Genomic DNA, 20,315 nt, shown 5'->3' with positions numbered 1-20,315 from the left:
ATGTATGTTTCAGCTTAGAAGATGATCTGTCTATCTTGGATCTAAATGTACGTCCATATTATAAGAATGATTGTAAAACATCCGCCTAACAAAACGAGTATTTCAGGGTACATTTAGCTATTTTTCTGGATCAATAATTTCCATTCATTATCTTAATGTTATATGATCTTTCTATGTTTTCCATTTTATATCTTTTACTTTTTAATCTACAGAATCTACTTATTTATCGTTTTATACAGTGTAATATGACTTGGTATGCATCTTTGATTTGATTCATAGGTGTTATACAATTTGTCAGGAATAATGACTTTACTCTTCTCACAAGTATATGGCACAGTCACCCACTGAAGAAAAATGAAAAAACTCTGTATGAAAAGTACTGAGTGTTACGATCTAACTGCTGAAAAACTACATGGATGGATGAAACTCATAACATTACTGCTGAGAAAATACTATCCGGAAAAGCATAAAGAAAAAAAAATAATTAGCACCATTTCACACTGTAAAACACATCCAAAGCTCAAAAAAAAATCAAAGCAACATCAACATCAATAGGGGACTTTGAAGCTACCCGATTGCTTACATTTCTTTCAAGCTCTTCCTTCAATTTTTGTTCTGCCACCTAGATAACACACACACACACACACACACACACACACACACACACACACACACACACACACACAGATATCAATCTCCAAATAAAAATAGTGATATAAATCAATAAACACTTATAAGGTAGTACTCTACAAAAGGATGTATACAGACCCTAATATTCTCACGAATGGAACTGCTAGTAGGATCCAGTTGCAGAGCTGCATAGATTAAAAAAAAAGAAAAAAAAATATAATCCCATCAGTGCCTACCATTTCAACATATGTGATGTTCCAAGTAAAGCAATATTACATTTCCACAACTTGCTTGCTTAACAAAAATAGCATTTTTTATAGAAAAATATCATCAATCACGAACCAGAACTGCTCTGAAAGTATTTAACAGAGAAAAAATTGGCTGACTCTAGACAGATTTTTCAGATATCACTGGCACAAACTGAATCTACTTTTTTCTATTATCGTTTATGTAATCATTGTCAGTTCTACCCTCAGGTACCTCTGTGGTTTAAGACAAATGAAAGATACTGCTTCCTCAACCTAAGGGAAACCAAAACTCACAAGTTGTAAGCTGTCACATGGACATGGATATGAATACAAAACATGACATTGACATGTTTGGTATGGCATGGGTGCTTTGTGAAACTAGCGCGGATATTGGTGGAGGTGCATGTTTGTGTATATATATATATATATATATATATATATATATATATATATATATATATATATATATATATATATATATATATATATATATATATATATATATATATATATGAAACAAATTTTTGAGCAACAATTTTAGGCCACCAATGATTAGTAAACATTAAATAACAAATCCAAGTTCAGAATAAAAATGTGTGTAAATCATAACGAAAAAATTGAAGTTAGGGAAATAATGTTGATCATGTCCAACATTTCTGCGTCATGAATCCTTGAACATTGTGGGGCCATTGATTTTTGAAGTTCTTGGAAAAACATGCTTACAAGTTGCAAAAACATGATCCAATACCTGTTTTCTACTACACATACCATGCAGATCACATCTGCAAGGCTAGATCTACAAAAAAAAAGTGAAAAAGATAGCCATTTATGCTGGATTATATACACAAATGACTCTAGCAAGTATATGTTAAGATAAATGTAATATTGTCGTTTAGTTACCGAGGTATGCTTAGGTAAATTTATCAGAGATTACTTTGTATTTGTTATTTTTTGTATCCTTTTTGTTTTCTAGGTATACCAAAAGGTATTTAGTATTTAGAATAGGTATACTTAAATGTATAATTGTAAGGTTAGAATAGGTATTTTTTAATTTGTATTTGTATGTTTAATTGTTAGTCATTATTTAATGACTAATATTTTTGTAATTTTTATTTTTGATCAAACTGTTTTGACCAAGCTAGCCGTTAGGCTAGTCCTCTCCTTTTCTCTCTTTCACTACTTTATATAAAGGGCATGTAAGTGTGTGTTTAAGTGAGAGAAGATGGATGTATATTGAGTGTGTGCATGAGTGTCGTAGTGAGGTTTTTCTTGTATATTTTTTGTGTTTATTTCACATCAATAAAATATTTAACTTTTTATATCTTGTTTCTTCGCTTGTATTTGCATGACTTATTGTATCTAGCCAAATGCATCTTTATAATGTATTTGGATTTTATCTATGTTATGTCTAGTTTCTTGTGTCTCGGGTTCCATGCCATTTTGTGGCCGTATTTGTCCTCTCTCCCTCTCCACACATACACACACACATATATAGAGTAAAGGGCAGGTGCCTAACGCTTTTTTGTGCCTACCGAGTTTTGGAAAGATTGTTTCTATTTTTTCTAAAATCTGACCATACAGATGTGATCTACAAGCTTGATTTTGTGGGAATTGACTTTTGGATGGTCTGATTCCAACACCAAGTTAGGTTTTTATCAAATTAAAAAATCAATGATCTACAATTTCAAAAAATAATCAATGCTTAAAAAAAAATTCTCAAAAACATGATCCAAGTGTGATTTCCTAGTAAATCGATCATGCAGAACACATTTATAGGGTCAGATTTTTAAAAAACAATATGAAAACCCTTATCCAAGCTCGATAGGCACAAAATGGGTCAGGCATATATATATATATATATATATATATATATATATATATATATAGAGAGAGAGAGAGAGAGAGAGAGATGATAAAGTGGTGTTTTGGGTCTGGATATCATACCAGACCCGAGTCCACCTGTATAGCTTTTATGTACAACTTTATATTGTTCCATTTCATTCCGGTTCTAGATATTATACCAGACCCGGACCCATATTGTACACTCAAAATATATTAATATACTCTTTAGGTCACGATTTCACTGCAGAAACTAAGAAAAGAGAGAGAGAGAAGAGGGAGATTCACAATGGCTGGGGGCGGCGCACATTAACCCAACCTCCCAGCCCTAAACATTATAAATAGGTAAAAATACAATAGCTGGAAAAATTACAGACATGCCATTAATGAAATGGCATTGAGCATGTGTTAAAAGTTAAAACATAACGTGCGTATGGATCTGGATCCAGATCCATATGCATACCATATTTTAACACCCTCCCTCAAGTTGTACGTGGTCTTGGAGCATGTACAACTTGCTCTTCAAATACCAAAATTGATGTCCTGTTAACCCCTTGGTAAACAAGTCTGCCACTTGATCTTCTATTCGAACATGACGTAGTTCTATCTCCTTCATCTCGACTTTCTGTAGTATAAAATGTTGATCAATCTCAATGTGCTTCGTTCTGCTATGTTGAATAGGATTACATGCAATGTTTATTGCGCTTTGATTGTCACATAGAAGAAATGATCGAATAATTGTCTCTCCAAGATCACTCAATAATTGTCTAATCCATGTAGCGTCTGCCGTGCCTGCAGCCATCGACCTGTATTCAGCCTCTGTACTTGACCGTGCCACTGCCTTTTGTTTTTTGCTGCTCCAGGACACTAAATTGTGTCCAATATATACACAATATCCAGAGACAGATCGTCTCTCATCTGGATCCCCTGCCCAATCTGCGTTTGTATAAGTGATGAGTTCATGCCCTCTATGCAGGTTATCGTTCTTGCGATAAACAAGTCCATCTCCTATAGTTCCTTTTAAATATCGTAAAATGCGCTTCACAGCTTCCATATGACCTTCTGTTGGAGCATGCATAAACTGGGATACCTGATTGACAGCAATATACTATATCAGGTCTGGTAAAAGTCAAGTACTGCAGCATCCCCACAAGGCTTCTATACGTTGTTGGGTTGACACAAAGATGGCCATCTTCAGAGCTCAGCCTTTGATGTAATACACTCGGAGTGCTGACTCGTTTGCAATTCGTCATCCCGGCTCTTTCTAGAAGATCAAAAGTGTATTTTTGTTGCATGAGTGTCAATGTGTCTTGTTGTCTGTCAACTTCCACACCAAGGAAGTATCTCAACTCCCCTAAATCTTTCATCTTGAAAGTTTTCATTAAAAACTGTTTCACGTCTTGCACATGATTATCTGAGCTCCCAGTGATCACAATGTCATCAACATATATAAGAAGTATAACGATGCCTGTCTTTTGGTAAATAAAGAGCGAGTGGTCCAAAGAGCATCTTCTAAAACCATAGCTTTGAATTCGCATAGAGAAACTTTCAAACCAAGAACGAGACGCCTGTTTCAACCCATACAGAGATTTCCTTAGTTTACACACCCAGGCAATAGGATCATTTTCGGCATAACCAGGAGGTTGCTTCATATACACTTGTTGCATGAGTGTCAATGTGTCTTGTTGTCTGTCAACTTCCACACCAAGGAAGTATCTCAACTCCCCTAAATCTTTCATCTTGAAAGTTTTCATTAAAAACTGCTTCACGTCTTGCACATGATTATCTGAGCTCCCAGTGATCACAATGTCATCAACATATATAAGAAGAAGTATAACGATGCCTGTCTTTTGGTAAATAAAGAGCGAGTGGTCCAGAGAGCATCTTCTAAAACCATAGCTTTGAATTCGCATAGAGAAACTTTCAAACCAAGAACGGGACGCCTGTTTCAATCCATACAGAGATTTCCTTAGTTTACACACCCAGGCAGTAGGATCATTTTCGGCATAACCAGAAGGTTGCTTCATATACACTTCTTCCTTTAAAGTTCCATGCAAAAATGCATTTTTAACATCCATCTGGCTAAGCCTCCATCCTCGGTCGACTGCTAGGGATATGATGACACGAATTGTACCCATTTTGACTACTGGACTAAAAGTTTCATCGTAATCTTCACCATATTGTTGTGTGAATCTCCGAGCAACAAGTCGCGCTTTATATCTGTCAATACTTCCTTCAGGCTTATACTTTGTTTTATAAACCCATTTTTAGCCAACTACATTCTTTCCTTCTGGCCGAGGTACTATTTCCCAAGTCTGGCACTCATGAAGTGCTTTCATTTCTTCATTCATAGCTTCAGTCCAATGACGAGATTGAAGAGCTTGATTAAAGCAAGTGAGTTCATCCTGTTTTGTGAGCTGAGACATAAACAACTGGAAATCAAGAAAAAAGGTCTCATAACTCACCCATCGTTGAATAGGATGCCTAATGCGTGACGGCCTTTGAGCCGGATCATTAGCGATGCTTTCCACATTCCTCTGCTTTATATTTTTGTCCCGTCTAGTATATATTTATCCAGAGAAGCGTTCTATTGGGGTTGGTTCAACACGCATCTGTGAGTCATTCAACCCCCGGCTCAAGCCAGAGGAAGTACAATTCGCCTGACATGTTTCTTCTGTATTAGCAAAAAGATCTGCGCTCATCCATGGATCATATACCTCTACTTCTCGAGATGGCAACGCTTCAGAGTCATTTACCTGAAAATTTTGTTCATCAAAAACAACATTCCTAGAGGTCCTAATACGTTTTGTAGTAGGATCATAGCATCGATAGCCTTTGTATTCATCCGCATACCCAACGAATCTGCACTTAACGACCTTGTCCTGAAATTTATTTCGCATAGATGAATCAATATGTACATAACATACACAACCAAAAACACGCAACTCATCATAAGAAGGATGTTGCCCAAATAAAGTATAATATGGAGAGTGCTGATCCAGAAGTGCCATAGGAAGACGATTTATGACATGAACAGATGTATGAAAAACTTCTGTCCAGAGACTAACGGGCACATTGCTATCATGTAACATGCTCATCGCACTCTCGACAATATGCTTGGGTTTCCTTTCCGCAACCCCATTTTGTTGAGGTGTATGAGGGCAAGAAACCTGTCGACTTATTCCTTTATCCCGAAGAAAGGCAATAAACTTGTTTGATGAATACTCGCCCCCACCATCACATTGTAAATGCACAATATCACAGGAAAACTTTGTTTTGACCATCGAATGGAATTCCCGAAATACTTGAAAAACTTCATGCTTATGTTTCAAGAAATATATCAAAGTATAGCGGGAATAAGAATCAATAAAGATAACATAGTAACGACTACCGCAAAGAGAAGGAATAGGTGCGGGTCCCCAAACATCGGAACAAATAATCTCAAATGGCTTTGAAGCCCTTTTATTAATAATATGAAACGGAAGAACATGGCTTTTGCAGAGTTCGCATGAGGAACATTTATTATTATCTAAAAATGAACATAAACTAGACTCTGGAAGAAGACCATCAGATACAAGACTTTCAACGAAGCCCCGACTACAATGGCCCAAACGATTGTGCCAAATATCTGGCTTATTACAATGAGATTAATTAAAAACTTCCAACGAAGGGAAAAACAAAGACTCTGAAGGCGAAGACACTGAAGAATGCTTGGACGACTTCAACTGGAGGACTGGGGCTGAAGGTGAAGACATTGAGGGAATCTCCTTGAAAACGTACATGTTTCCTTGTCGCTCCCACTTAGCGAACGTCTCCTTCGTTCGTAGATCCTTAACATAAACAAAAGAGGGAGTAAATTCGACGAAAGAATTCATATCGTCAACAAGTTTAGCTACAGAAACAATGTTCTTTTTAATATTAGGAGCAAGGAGAACATTAGACAAGTGAAGTGAGGACTCTGACATAGGGATATGTGCACTGCTAGTATGACTAATGGAGTGACAAGTTTCATCTCCTGTAACTATACTACCTTTTTCAGAATAAGGCAATAAGTGAGATAACTTACCGACATTACCTGTAACATGAGTGGCAGCGCCGGAATCAACATACCACTCGCCTTGTTCATTTTGCTTGATCGTCATCTGTGACAGTGCTGATAACAAAAGTTGCTGCATATCTGTAGATGGCGCTTTCGTGTCCACAGTAGTAGCTGACTAATTTTCAATTTTGTTTATCTTTCCTCTATTTTGTAGATTAAACCAACAATCAGCTTTCACATGTCCTCTTTTGTTACATAAGAAACAAGTGGGCACTCTCCTCTGATTACCTGTATTAAAAACACCAGAAATATTAGGTGTAGGCAAGATACCACGACCTCCCTGCCCAAAACGTTTGCGGCCTCTGCCTCCTTGATGCCCTCCATTTCCTCGTCCAAACCGACAGAAGTGTCCATGGCCAAAACTGAATGAGAACGAACTGATTCATTTCCTTCTGCTCTTTGTTTCATAATCATCTCATGCTGGAGAAGTTTCTCTTGAAGATCGTCAAAAGTAGGCAAGTGAGGAAGGCATGACAAAGTTGTGGTAAACATGTCAAAATCAGAGCTCAATCCATTGAGGAGTTGTTGAACTTTATCTTTATCTGAAATAGCACTTCCAATAACCACCAATTGGTCAGTAATACTCTTCAAGCAGCCTATGTATTCCATGACTGGCATGGAGCCTTTCTTCAAACTTTGAAACTCATTTTTTAAGTACATAACTCGAGCTTCTGATATCTGAGAGTATGTCTGAGACAACTTACTCCACAGATCCGCCGCAGTGCAATCATCTGAAAGAGTAACCAACACTTCTTGAGATAGTGTTGACGTAATATAAGCAACCAAAGACTGATCCCGCTTCCTCCAGGTTGTATACTCTGGATTCTTAAAGGAAATAGTAATTGTGTCACCCTTCTCATTGGTGGTTTCCTGCAAAATAAACCGTGGTGGTATAGGAACCAAACCATCCAGATGTTCATCGAGATCCTGACTCCGTATAAAAGGAAGTATTTGTCTCTTCCAGGTCAAAAAATTAGAGTGAGTAAGTTTTTCTGTAACAAGCTGACTCAAGAAATTTGCAGAGACCGGAGGACAAGGTAGATGACGAAGAGTAATCCATATCAATGGGACAACGAATAAACGAACAAGACGAATAAAGAGAAAGAGAAGAAAATTGAAGATCACTTAATCAATCAATAGAACTTTAATAAGGGATGCACCCGTGATATTAATAGACGTAAACCTTTTTTTTTTCTTTTTTTTTTTTGAGAGTCGAGATTATAGACTGTTATAACCTGCCTATAGGCGTTACACAGAAATCATTAAACAGAAATAGAAAAGGAAACTTCTGTAATCAAAGAGGAAATAAATCAAAAAATACTCAATAACTGCAGTAGATTTGATTGCAATCAAAAGGAGACTGCAATCAAAGAGGGAAAACATGAATCAAAGGGATTGCAATCAAAGAGACTGCAATCAAAGAGAGGAAACTGCAGTTAAAAAGGGAAAACTACAATCGTTGATGTGAAAACTGCAGACGTTAATGATGCTGCAGACGTTGATGCTGAAGAAGAGAGACAGATGGTGATGATTGCAGTACTGTGAAGAAGAGGAATGAAATCAAAAGAAAAAAAAAACTAATTGATTGCAGAAGTTACCAGGAATCAGAAGTTACCAAGAAATTACCGATGAACAAGAATAAAAAAAAAAATGAGTGCAGAAGTTACCGTGAAGGAGGAATGGACGAAGAGGTGTATTAAAAATTGTTCTTTCAGAAGTTACCAGGACTCGCTGAACACACGTCTGGTAGGGTTCCGCAACTGAGCTCTGATACCATAAAAGATTATGTGTGGGGCTCAGCCTTCACTGCAGAAACTAAGAAAAGAGAGAGAGAGAAGAGGGAGATTCACAATGGCGGGGGGCGGCGCACATTAACCCAACCTCCTAGCCCTAAACATTATAAATAGGTAAAAATACAATAGCTGGAAAAATTATAGACATGCCATTAATGAAATGGCATTGAGCATGTGTTAAAAGTTAAAACATAACGTGCGTATGGATCTGGATCCAGATCCATACGCATACCATATTTTAACAAGTCGCAACCCCTTTCTTCTTCTATTCCTTTTCTCTTTCTCAACGCAGGTTCCTGTGAAGATTCTAACATGGTATCAGAGCAAATATCCATCTAGGGTTGAAGAAGCTTCCGAAGGGTGCAACCGACCGACCAGAGGTTTGAGGTCTCCACCGTCTCCTATCTTCTATTCTTCTTCAGTTTTTTTTCTCGTTCCATTATCTCTTTTCTATTCTCTTGCTGGTGAATTCACGTCCCACGAGGGTCTGATATTCACGTGAACTCTTGTTCACGCAGACCTTGAGTGTCGCAAAGGGGAAATTCTACTAAAGTTGATTCATGTGAAGACGTGAATCGCTGAAGTTGATTCACTCGTTCACGTGAATCGACCCACCTTTTTCACCCACGATTCATCCTTTCCCCTTTTCACTTGTATTTTCAGACCTGGTGCACCAGATCTGTTTCACTTCTTGCACATTCCCCTGTACGCATCTACTCCACGTATTCAGATATGAGAAATTAAGCCCTCTTTGTTGTTCGTATTTGTTGAGTGACAATAGTTTGTTTTTAATCCGATTCTCACTTTTTTTTCAAGTGTCTCATCTTTTAAAATAAGTCTCCTCTCACTGTCACAGTTGGTACCCACATTGTTTTTATCTGAAAACACATTTAGTACATTTAGATTAATATTTTGTTCCATGTGTGAAAATTTTCAATTTTTATTACGTTAATCTCCAATCTTATAAAAGTGCAAGGGAAAACTTAGTTTTGATTCCTTTTAAACCTGACAGCCTCTGATCGCCAGTTTTAAGGTTCACTCAGCCGCAACAAAAAAAAAGGCGATCAACAAATCTTACTAGCAGAAGACTGAGCACTTTGTGAACACTCTTGTTACCTTTCTTTTCTCCATGGATTCTTATTCTTCTCAATCGAGTCTCTCTTCAAGCTTTCTTAATCAACTTGTTTCCGAAAAGTTAAATACCTCAAACTTCTTGATTTGGAAGAGACAAACCATATCTTTCATAAGGAGCCAAGGTCTCTTAGGTCAACTGGATGGAACCACTCCAGTTCCCCTAGAATTTGTTACGAGAGAAGAGAAAGATGATAAAGGGGCAAGTTCAATTGTGTATGTCAAAAATGCAAAATATCTCAACTGGGAAAGGAAAGATCAATCAATAGTTGCATACATCACTTCTACCGTGTCTCAAGAGGTTCTTGTTGCAATCCCTGACAATTGTACAGCCCCTGCAACTTTGAGAGAGACTGGTTCAGACGTATTCACAAGTTTCATAGGCGAGGATGGTTTTTTTTAAGAGGGAATTTCAGCTACTGAGAAAAGATTTCATGATCATCATGGAATATCTCAATAAGATGAAGACTATCACAGACCAACTTGCAGTTATAAGATGTGTCGTGAGTGATAGTGATATGGTGCAGCAAACTCTGAGTGGATTGGGACCCGACTATAATATGATCGTCACTTCACTATTATGTTTGTCTGCCCTTACTACTTTTGATGAGTTGAGAGCTAAATTGATTCAGTATGAAATGACTCTGAAGGGATTTTCTCAAAAAACACATGCTCATACAAATTCCCAAGAAGTTTTTGCCACAGGAGTGACTTATGGTCGAGGACGAGGGCGAGGGGGACAAGGGCAAAATGGACACGGAGGACGTGGATTGCTTCCCACTCCAAATATCTTGACTCATACTCAGGGACAAAGGCCAATCCCCACTTGCTTCCTCTGCAACAAAAGGGGGCATATCAAGGCGAATTGTTGGCACAACCCTGGAAATAAAGGAAAGACTCTACAAAGCCCACTAATATCGGAGACAACAGAGAGATTAGAGATCTGTTAATATCTGCCCTGACAGAATTGAAATTAAAACAGAACAATCAAGGCACATGGTTCGTCGACTCAGGGGCAGCAACTCACGTGACTGGTAAACTTTTTAAACCTATCCCTTATTTTGGCAAAAGTAACATTGTCACTGGAGATGGATCCTATCATCCTGTTTCCCATGTTCGAAAATCTGTCATTCCCATGTCACATTCTACTCTTGAACTTACTAATGTACTTCATGCTCCAAATATCAAGAAAAATATTGTCTCTGTTTCCAAGCTTGTTGATGATAATCATGCTTCAGTCGAATTCACTCCCTTCTCTATGCAAGTCAAGGACCTTCGCACGAGGGAAACATTCGTTGAAGGAAAAAGGCGAGGCAATATGTATGTCTTTGAAGAAGCTCTATGTCATCTTGTCCCCCCTATTCATCTGGATTCGAAGTCTTTATTAGAGTCGTGTTCCTTCTCTTCAACAAATGTTTTTAGTATTTCTGAATGTAATAAGTTTTCCTTATGGCATAGTCGATTAGGACATTATGGGAGTCATTTTATTGAGAAACTTGTTTCTAATAATCTCATTCCAAAAAAAAGTCTCAATGTGGATGAGAAAAGCCAAAAATGTTTCAGTTGTTCTTTATGCAAAAGTCATGTATTGCCTTTTCATTCTATTAATAAGAGAGTTTCAAAGCCTTTTGAGGTGATATGTTCTGATGTATGGGGACCTGCACCAATTGTCTTTGGATCTGGGAGCAGATACTACCTAATCTTTGTTGATAGCTACTCTCGATACACCTCGATATATTTCATAAAAAATAAGTCGGAAGTTTTCCTTTTGTTTCAAAATTTCTTTCCTTAGTAAAAAATCAATTCTCTGAGTCTATCCAATTCTTCCAATGTGATGGAGGTGGGGAGTTCTCATCTAGTGACTTTATTTCTTTTCTTCAAAATAATAGGATAGAAAGAAGGGTATCTTACCCACACACACCTCAACAAAATGGGATTGTTGAGCGAAAACACAGGCACATCGTTGAAAGTGCCATGAGTATGCTCCATGATAGTAATCTTCCCATTAATCTGTGGACAGAAGCCTTTCATTCCGCCGTACATGTGATAAATAGATTGCCTATGGTTGTTCTAGAAAATAAGTCTCCTTATTATCGTCTTTTTGGAGCTCATCTTAGTTATCATGATTTGTGTGCTTTTGGATGTGTTTGTTATATGCATATTGATCAGTCCCTAAGAAACAAGTTTCAGGACAAGGCTCAGAAGTGTAGACTTGTGGGATATGCCGACGACTACAAAGGATATAGGTGTTACGATCCCGTCAACGGACGTATCAAAATCTCAAGAAATGTCATATTTGATGAACACAATTTTGATCACAAAGCTGGCACAATGGATATGTCCTCTACCATGACCGAAGTTTATTATCCTTGGCTAAATTCAGAAGTTTTTGCTAGTTCCAATGAAGTCTGCCCTCCAGATTGTGGGCAGCAGGAAAAAGAAATGTGTGAGACTATTGGCACATCAGGATCACAGAATTGGGAAGAAATACCATCTGTACCGGGCAGATACAAGGGCATTTGCTATGCTAGACAGAGAACGACAACGCCAAATCTTTCAAATCACACCTCAGCAGCTGCACCTACTTCCTCTCATACTCTTGAGGTCCGAAGATCCAATCGCATGCGACACCCTATTGATAGGTGGGTTAACTATAACAATTTCTCTTTAGACTTTCAGCTCTTCCTAACTGCTCTGAATAAGGAAGATGAACCTATCATGTACTATCGGGCAACTACTTCCACTAAATGGGTAGAAGCCATGAATGATGAAATACAAGCCTTACATGAATGTGGAACCTGGGAAATCGTTCCCAGACCACCTGACAAAAATGTTGTTGGATGCAAATGGGTCTACAAAATAAAGTATAAACCAGATGGAACCAGTGAACGATACACGGCGAGACTGGTTGCAAAAGGATTCACTCATGAAGCAGGACAAGACTATGATGAGACATTCAGTCCAGTGGTGAGAATGAGAACGATTCGTATTATTCTTTCCTTGGTCGTTGAGCATGGATAGAAGTTGAGTCTGCTTGATATAAAAAATGCATTTTTGCATGGAGATTTGGAGGAAGTCTATATGGAACACCCCCTGGATATCAAGAGCAAAACTGTAAAACACATGTGTGCAGGCTAAAAAGAGCTATCTATGGCCTAAAACAAGCATCTCGCTCTTGGTTTGACAGCATCTCCCTTTAGATTCAGAAACATGGATTCTCACGCTCCCTATTGGATCACTCATTATTCATTTTTAGAAGTCAGAATGTGATCACTCTATTGTTAATTTATATTGATGATATAGTTATCAAAGGAAACTCTGAAGATCACATCAAAGAAGTAAAAGATTTATTAGGTCAGAGGTTCAAAATGAAAGATCTCGAAGCCTTACGCTATTTTCTTGACGTAGAAGTCGATAGCCAGGCTCATGGCTTGACTGTCACTCAGCACAAGTATACGATAGATGTTCTCGGCAATGCAGGTATAAAAGACTGCAAACCTTTAGCCACTCCAAGTGTGCTCCACCAAAAATTAAGTGCTCATGATAGAGACTTGTATGAAGACCCCACCAGGTATCGCAGTCTAATAGGAATGTTATAGTATCTCACATTTACTTAACCTAATATTGCTTATTCTGTCAATCAAGTGTCTCAATTCATGCATGCACCACGTACTGGGCATATAGAGGCGGTTAAGAGGATACTCAGATATCTGAAAGGGACCATTGGAGATGGGTTGATATACTCTTCACAGTCGTCTGGCAAGAATGTGCGTGAAGTTATTGTATATTGTGATGCAGACTGGGCAGGAGATCCTGATGAGCGAAGGTCTACATCAGGATATTGTGTTTTTATTGGGAGAAACTTAGTCTCTTGGAGTAGTAGAAAACAAAAGGTCGTTGCTAGATCAAGCACTAAAGTTAAGTATAGATTCATGGTTGTCGCTACTGCCGAAGTCACATGGGTCAGGCACTTACTAACTGAAGTAGGAGAAACGATCTCTCCATCTACCTTGTTGTGTGACAATCAAAGTGCTCTCAATATGTCATTCAATCCAGTACACCACAGTCGCGCTAAGCATATTGAGATCGACCAACATTTTGTGAGACAAAAGGTTGAAGAAAAAGAGATTGAGCTTGAATTTGTTAACACTGAAAGACAAGTTGCAGACATTTTTACCAAGGGCTTGACAAAAGATCGCTTTTGGACGCTTAAAGGCAAGTTGTTCATGGTTCAGAACCATGATCAACTTGAGGGGGGTGATAAAGTGGTGTTTTGGGTCTGGATATCATACCAGACCCGAGTCCACCTGTATAGCTTTTATATACAACTTTATATTGTTCTATTTTATTCCGGGTCTGGATATTATACCAGACCCGGACCCATATTGTACACTCAAAACATATTAATATACACTCTTTAGGTCACGATTTACATGGCATTGGATAGAAATGATTGGAGAAGAAGGATTCATGTGGAAGACCCAGAATGATTTTCTTTGTTGGTTTATATCGCCGACCCCAATTGTTTTGGGATGAAGGCGTAGTTGTTGTTGTTAGGTCACGATTTCATTGATTGAAATCGTGATAGCCACAGCCCCTTTCTTATTCTATTCCTTTTCTCTTTCTCAATGCAGGTTCCCGTGAAGATTCTAATAACACACACAAATAGCAATTTCCCTATCAGCTTTGTCCTCCCTATTTTGTGTGTGGATAATATAAACCATTATATTTTGTCCAATCTAAATAGATCAGATAGTACAGAACACCCCTCACCAAGTTGATGCTCTCTCCTATCTACGAGAATTTGATCCATTATCGCACATTCATCTGGAACGGTTACTTGTGCATCCTCGTTCTAATTGTCACGCTCCTTGTGAATGTCACCACCAACGATAGGGGATTGTAACTCCTGTCGGATGGCTCGTACGCCTACTTTGAAACTAGTCGTGCAAACACCACCGACTTTGGTGTTGGTCATCTTGGCGAACCGGTTGGCAAATTTGGGATCTATCACCGAAGTTGATTCCAAAATGTAGAGGAATGAATGATTGTTCACTCGGATACCACCTCATACGTTCATGTTTTGCGGGTGGGCTTGAGTTAGGTATTTTAGGCAGCGGGTAGGCTCGGTTAAGTCTAGGTTTAGGTCAATAGGTCAAACTGGGTAAGAGGGTGTAGCCTGACTGACAAACTTTGGTAGAAAATTCACTATGCCCAAACGACGACACAAAAAGTTCCCAAATTTTAGAGGAATGTTCTAGACACCTTGGACTAACTCAGGTTAAAATTTCAAGGTCAAATGGCTTGTATTCTAGGAGATATAGCAAGGACAAGACACGGGTTTTTCATGATTTTCTGCAAACAAGACTAGGTTTTGGCTCTGCCAGGTTGTAATGGAAAAATCATATTTCCCTACTGGAATGGAGATAAATTCTGATTTTTAAAGGGAAGGCTAGGGACACGTTGGGGAAGCTAGGGTTCAAATTTCAAACCTAGACTTGCTACAATTAGGGATATATGATATAACAAGTCAGACTAGATTGTGTAGTTTACAGCAAACAGAATCTATGCTTAGGACTAGGTTCAATGGATTGGGTGAGGTCAAGGAGTGGTTTGGGATTAAGGGAAGTATTGGCCTAACTTAATTGGTGTGTCTAGGCTTAGTCTATGGCTTGGGCAGTGGTTGAGGGCCTACAAGACATCAGGTTCACCAGGTTGAGTCTGAAAGAGCTTAGCCACCGGATCCTTGTAGTTCACCCACACGGTTTTGGTACTTGGACTTGGGTAACAGCCAAAGTCCTTGAGTTCCACCACCTAGAGAAGGTCTGGCCTTCTAGTGCCAAAGAATAAGAGAAAAGAGACGTGAGAGAGGGTCTAGAGGCCAATAGAGAGAGAAAGAGAGGGGGGGGGGGGGGGGGGATGAATTTGAGAGAGAGCAATTCTTATCATTTTATTAGCAATATTTAGCATGCTTTAAATGGAGAATCAAATGACCTATATATAGGCATGAGAGGCTATTTACATCCCTCACAAGTTACAAACCTCAATTTAAATCAAAAAGCTAAATAGAGATAAACCTACTCTAGAATTAGGTAACACCTTCTTAGCCTTGGATAACACCTCTTAGACTAGGGCTAATTTTGGATAACTCCTTGACTTAGCTAAACTTAGCCAAGATAATTTCAACCTCCCATTTTTTGCCCTTCTACACGTCCACGCAAGCTCCCAAAAAATAGGGAAGTCACCTCCTATATGTGTAAAGAAGCGGCTTTGAATATATTAGGTTCAATAATGAACCAATACACATGCACATGAAGTGCGAATATACCCACTAAAGGGAAAACACAAGCACATAATGTGCTAACACATAAACCCACAAAGAGGCAAAAATGCCTATAAGGCATAAGTTAATATCATTGAAGAAAATAAGGAACACCCATTACATGGAGCAAAAGCTCCTTCTTGGAGTGAAAGAATTACAAGAGGGAGACCCCTATTTATAACACAAGAGAGGAGCAACATAGGAGGCTCCCAAAGGAGTCATTGGGAGCCCCCAACGGTCACATTTGTGACCGTTGGGGGCTCCCCAACGACTCTTTGGGAAGCCTCCCTAGGTGGTGCAAACCACAAAAAAGAAAAAATAAAAAAAAAGGAAAAATAAAAGTAAAATTACAAACATATTCCAAATGGAATATGCGTAAAAATGTGAAATGACTAAACTACCCCTATGTCTATAAATAGAGAAATATATATTTTATATATATAATTAGGATAATACATATGCATATATACCATATATGAATATGTATTATCCTTTATATATATAAAATATATATAAGATTACAAAGGTTGAATGATACATTTTAACACCCCCCCTCAAACTTTGCGTGAGGGAACGAAAAGATTGAAGAAAGCAAGAGAAAGAATCTCAAGGCTTCAAGAGCCTTCAGTACGAATGCCATTGAAAATGCAAATGTCTTCCTCCAACGTCTTTAACGATGAGCACCTTCCATGATCTATCCAAGGTATTTCTTTTCCTCTTATCTTCAAGATCCTGTGGAACAACAACAAAGAACAAGTAAAAACTATCTTTGCACTTTACTTAAATGGAACATTTCTAATAAGATTAATCGAAACCATATCGGATGACTCACCCGCAAAACAATGGTGCAAAATTATAACTTATGCATAGAAATTTGAAGCACATGATAGGATAATTACTTTAGCATGAAAAGAAATTTTAGAGAACCAAAGTTTCAAAATCATATATCATGTTAAAGAGGGAGCGAAAACAAATTACAAGAATGCATAATGCATTCATAAGATCCATCATTGGACAAACACAGCCCCATAATGGGGAATAACACAATGGTCCACTAAGGGACACCACAAGAAGCCTACGAAGAGGCATAAGTTATATAAACTTTATTGAATGATGGCCTAAAAGGCCACAATGAGCATATGCATATACTATCATGAAATGAATCAACACTTAAAAGAAACATGCTTCAAACATATAGAAAGACAAGAGTTATTGATTTTAGCAATTCCTTTGAAAGCGATTTCAAGAGGGAAATGCTTCAAGAGCATAAAAAGAGTGTATGAAGCACAAGATTTCAAAAAGATTTTAAATCCATTTAAGAGGCAAAATAATGAGTGTTATTTAAGTAGAGAACCTCACATTTTTAGGAAAATCTTACTCAAATAACAAAAAACTCATTTTGCATAAAAAAGTGGCCAAAAAAACCATAAGCACTTAATATATAGATTAAATGTCAAAATATCAATTTGATTTTAAAAATATGCATATCAAAGATATGATTCACTTGTATCTAAAGGAAAGCAAAATATGAATGAAATTTCATAACTTTTAACAATAGTTCATCCACTACAAGCAACTACCTCATTAGTCCTCCAAAACCCATAAATCAAGTGTATAAGCTACTAGATCAAGAATATAAATATAATGCCATTAAAGGCCAAATGACACACACAAAGGTGTGTAAAAATACCTCTTGTCTACATGTAATAATACTTGAAATGAGTGTATCAACAACAAGAACAAGATAATACACGCCAACATGGACCAAAAGCATCGCTTGTCTACGTAAAAAGACACTAAAAAACAAGTATGTTCAGCTACTAGAACAAGAGTATCAAGCCAACCATAGGCTAAAACACAATACATCTTTTGTCTACATAAAATGGCACTTGAAATGAGTGAAAGAAGCCAACCATGGGCATACATTGCAGCGACTAGAACAAGGACACAAATGCCAACATGGACTAAAATCACACACCATGGTGTGAATCAACGTGCCTTGTCTACATATAATAACACTCAAGACAAGCGTGTTCAGCTACTAGACCAAGAGAAGAAAGCCAACAAAGGGCTACCAACACACAAAGGTGTAATAAAATTCTTGTCTACATATGATGACACTTAGATAAGAGGTATAAAAGGAGAAGACTTTTGAGGTAATAAAACTTGTAATGACAAACATATAAATAAAACTTTGAATCAATAGAACAATATTTTTCAAAAAAGAATACCCATATTTTAGAATAAACTATGTAAAAGTATCTTTAACAAGATACTAAAACCGATAGAACAATATTTTAGAAAATAAATGTGTGAACATACGCACACCAATAACACATGAAACGCTTGTGCACAAAAGCACGAAATCACAAATGTGCAAATGCACACATAAGTTTCATAAACAATAAAAGGTTGGGCAATAATCCCTAAAACCTTGATTTTAATATACCTTAAAACATTTAAGGTTTCAAACACTATATTTCCATCACATATATAAATAAGAGCATCCATAAGATCAATGGCCAAAATCAAACGAGTGACACACTCATAATTAGAGATCATATACCAAATCATTCTAGAGTCCCAAGGTGCCCATAACTCACCTCAACCACCATCTATAATATGGCAAGTGGACAATCTAAAATGACATAACACAAGGTGCCCATAACTCACCTTAACAATTATCTCTAATATAACAATAAGGCCATAAAAAAGGATTGATGCATCATATACCTTGTGATGGATAGAAGATAAATGTCATAAAAGGGCAAAGAACTCTTAGGGAAAACATTTTCCAAATATGTGATTTTACAAAGAGGGTCGACTCAAAGGTCCAACATAATTAATCACAACAATATGCCATATAACAATAATGTTACATATATACGAAATTATGTTCAATCATGATCATTATAAAAAGACTTAATAAACACAACATGAAATATTTAAGTTATGTCATGTGTAAGAAAGGAATTTGAATAATCCAAGAAACAAATCAAGCCTTTATAATTTGCAATTATATGTATACCAAGATGTAAAATGGCAATAATCTTAAATGTGTAAATTTAGGACAAAACGTACCAAGATATTGCGGAAGCATTTATAATGATAAAAGAAACAATCTTACAAGTCCATTAAGGGATAAAAACAAAACAAGCCCTAAAGAAGGCAATAAAAACATCTCTTTATTGAAAAGAGAGTACCATGTGAAAATGTCTATGAATAGACAATACACATACAAGCATAAATAGTTTATAAAAGAAGTGTACGAAGACACTATCACAATCACTTGAACAAAATACGCAAAAAGCGTAATAAAGACAAACATGCAATAATGCATGTATTTCATAAAAAGGAACAAATGCTTGAGTCTCAAGCTTTAATTATGCAATTATATGCTTGATAAATGCAATTTAAGACAAAGAAGACCATATTATGGCCAATGTAGGCATCCTTAGAGATACAATCAAGAGGTTTTGAAACCTTATGTGAAAAATACAAACAAACATGTTTATAAAGTTGCATCATTAGAAGAAAAATAAAAAATTAATGGAATCTTTTATACCAAAGGATGCAATAGATACACTATGAATTCTATATAGTGTGAGAAGATTTTTAAAAGATCTTTCCTAATGAACACAATGGTTCATACAACATATTTATCACAAATAATTTTTCAAAATTCTTTACAACAACAACAACTACGCCTTCATCCCAAAACAATTGGGGTCAGCGATATGAACCAACAAAGAAAATCATTTTGGGTCTTCCACATGAATCCTTCTCCTCCATTCATTTCTATCCAATGCCATGTCCTCGGTGAGGTTCAAAGCATTCATATCCTTTCCTATCACCTCCATCCATGTCTTCCTAGGCCTACCCCGACCTCTTTTAACTAATATATTTTCCCATTTCTCCAAACTTCTAACTGGAGCATCATTAGGCCTTCGTCGAATATGTCCAAACCACCGTAAACGATTCTCTCTCATCTTATTTTCAATGGGTGCAACGCCTACCTTCTTACGTATCTCCTCGTTCCGAATCTTATCTTTTATTGTATTTCCACACATCCATCTCAGCATACGCATCTCAGCTACACTCATTTTTTGAATATGATGTCTCTTGGCAGCCCAACATTCTGTACCATATAGTAAAGCGGGCCTAATAGTCGTCCTATAAAACTTTCCCTTCAACCGCAATGGCATTCTACGATCGCACAACACTCCAGTTGCACTCTTCTATTTCATCCACCC

At 37.3% G+C, this 20,315-nt stretch overlaps 1 pseudogene across 1 annotated transcript in view; it reads right to left on the bottom strand.

The window, feature by feature from the left end:
• LOC149837811 (uncharacterized) overlaps positions 1-20,315 on the bottom strand; it is a 93,790-nt pseudogene that overhangs the window by 4,827 nt on the left and 68,648 nt on the right. The window contains exons 11-12 of the transcript XR_016432238.1: positions 769-815; positions 584-622 (exon numbers count right to left, since the gene is read on the bottom strand). The product of XR_016432238.1 is annotated as an uncharacterized LOC149837811 (transcript). The remainder of the gene's footprint in view (positions 1-583; positions 623-768; positions 816-20,315) is intronic.

The sequence above is a fragment of the Nuphar pumila genome, chromosome 5 (genome assembly GCF_984573655.1).
Source record: "Nuphar pumila chromosome 5, dmNupPumi1.hap1.1, whole genome shotgun sequence".
Lineage (NCBI taxonomy): Eukaryota > Viridiplantae > Streptophyta > Magnoliopsida > Nymphaeales > Nymphaeaceae > Nuphar > Nuphar pumila.
This window is presented reverse-complemented; position numbering and strand designations above follow the sequence as displayed.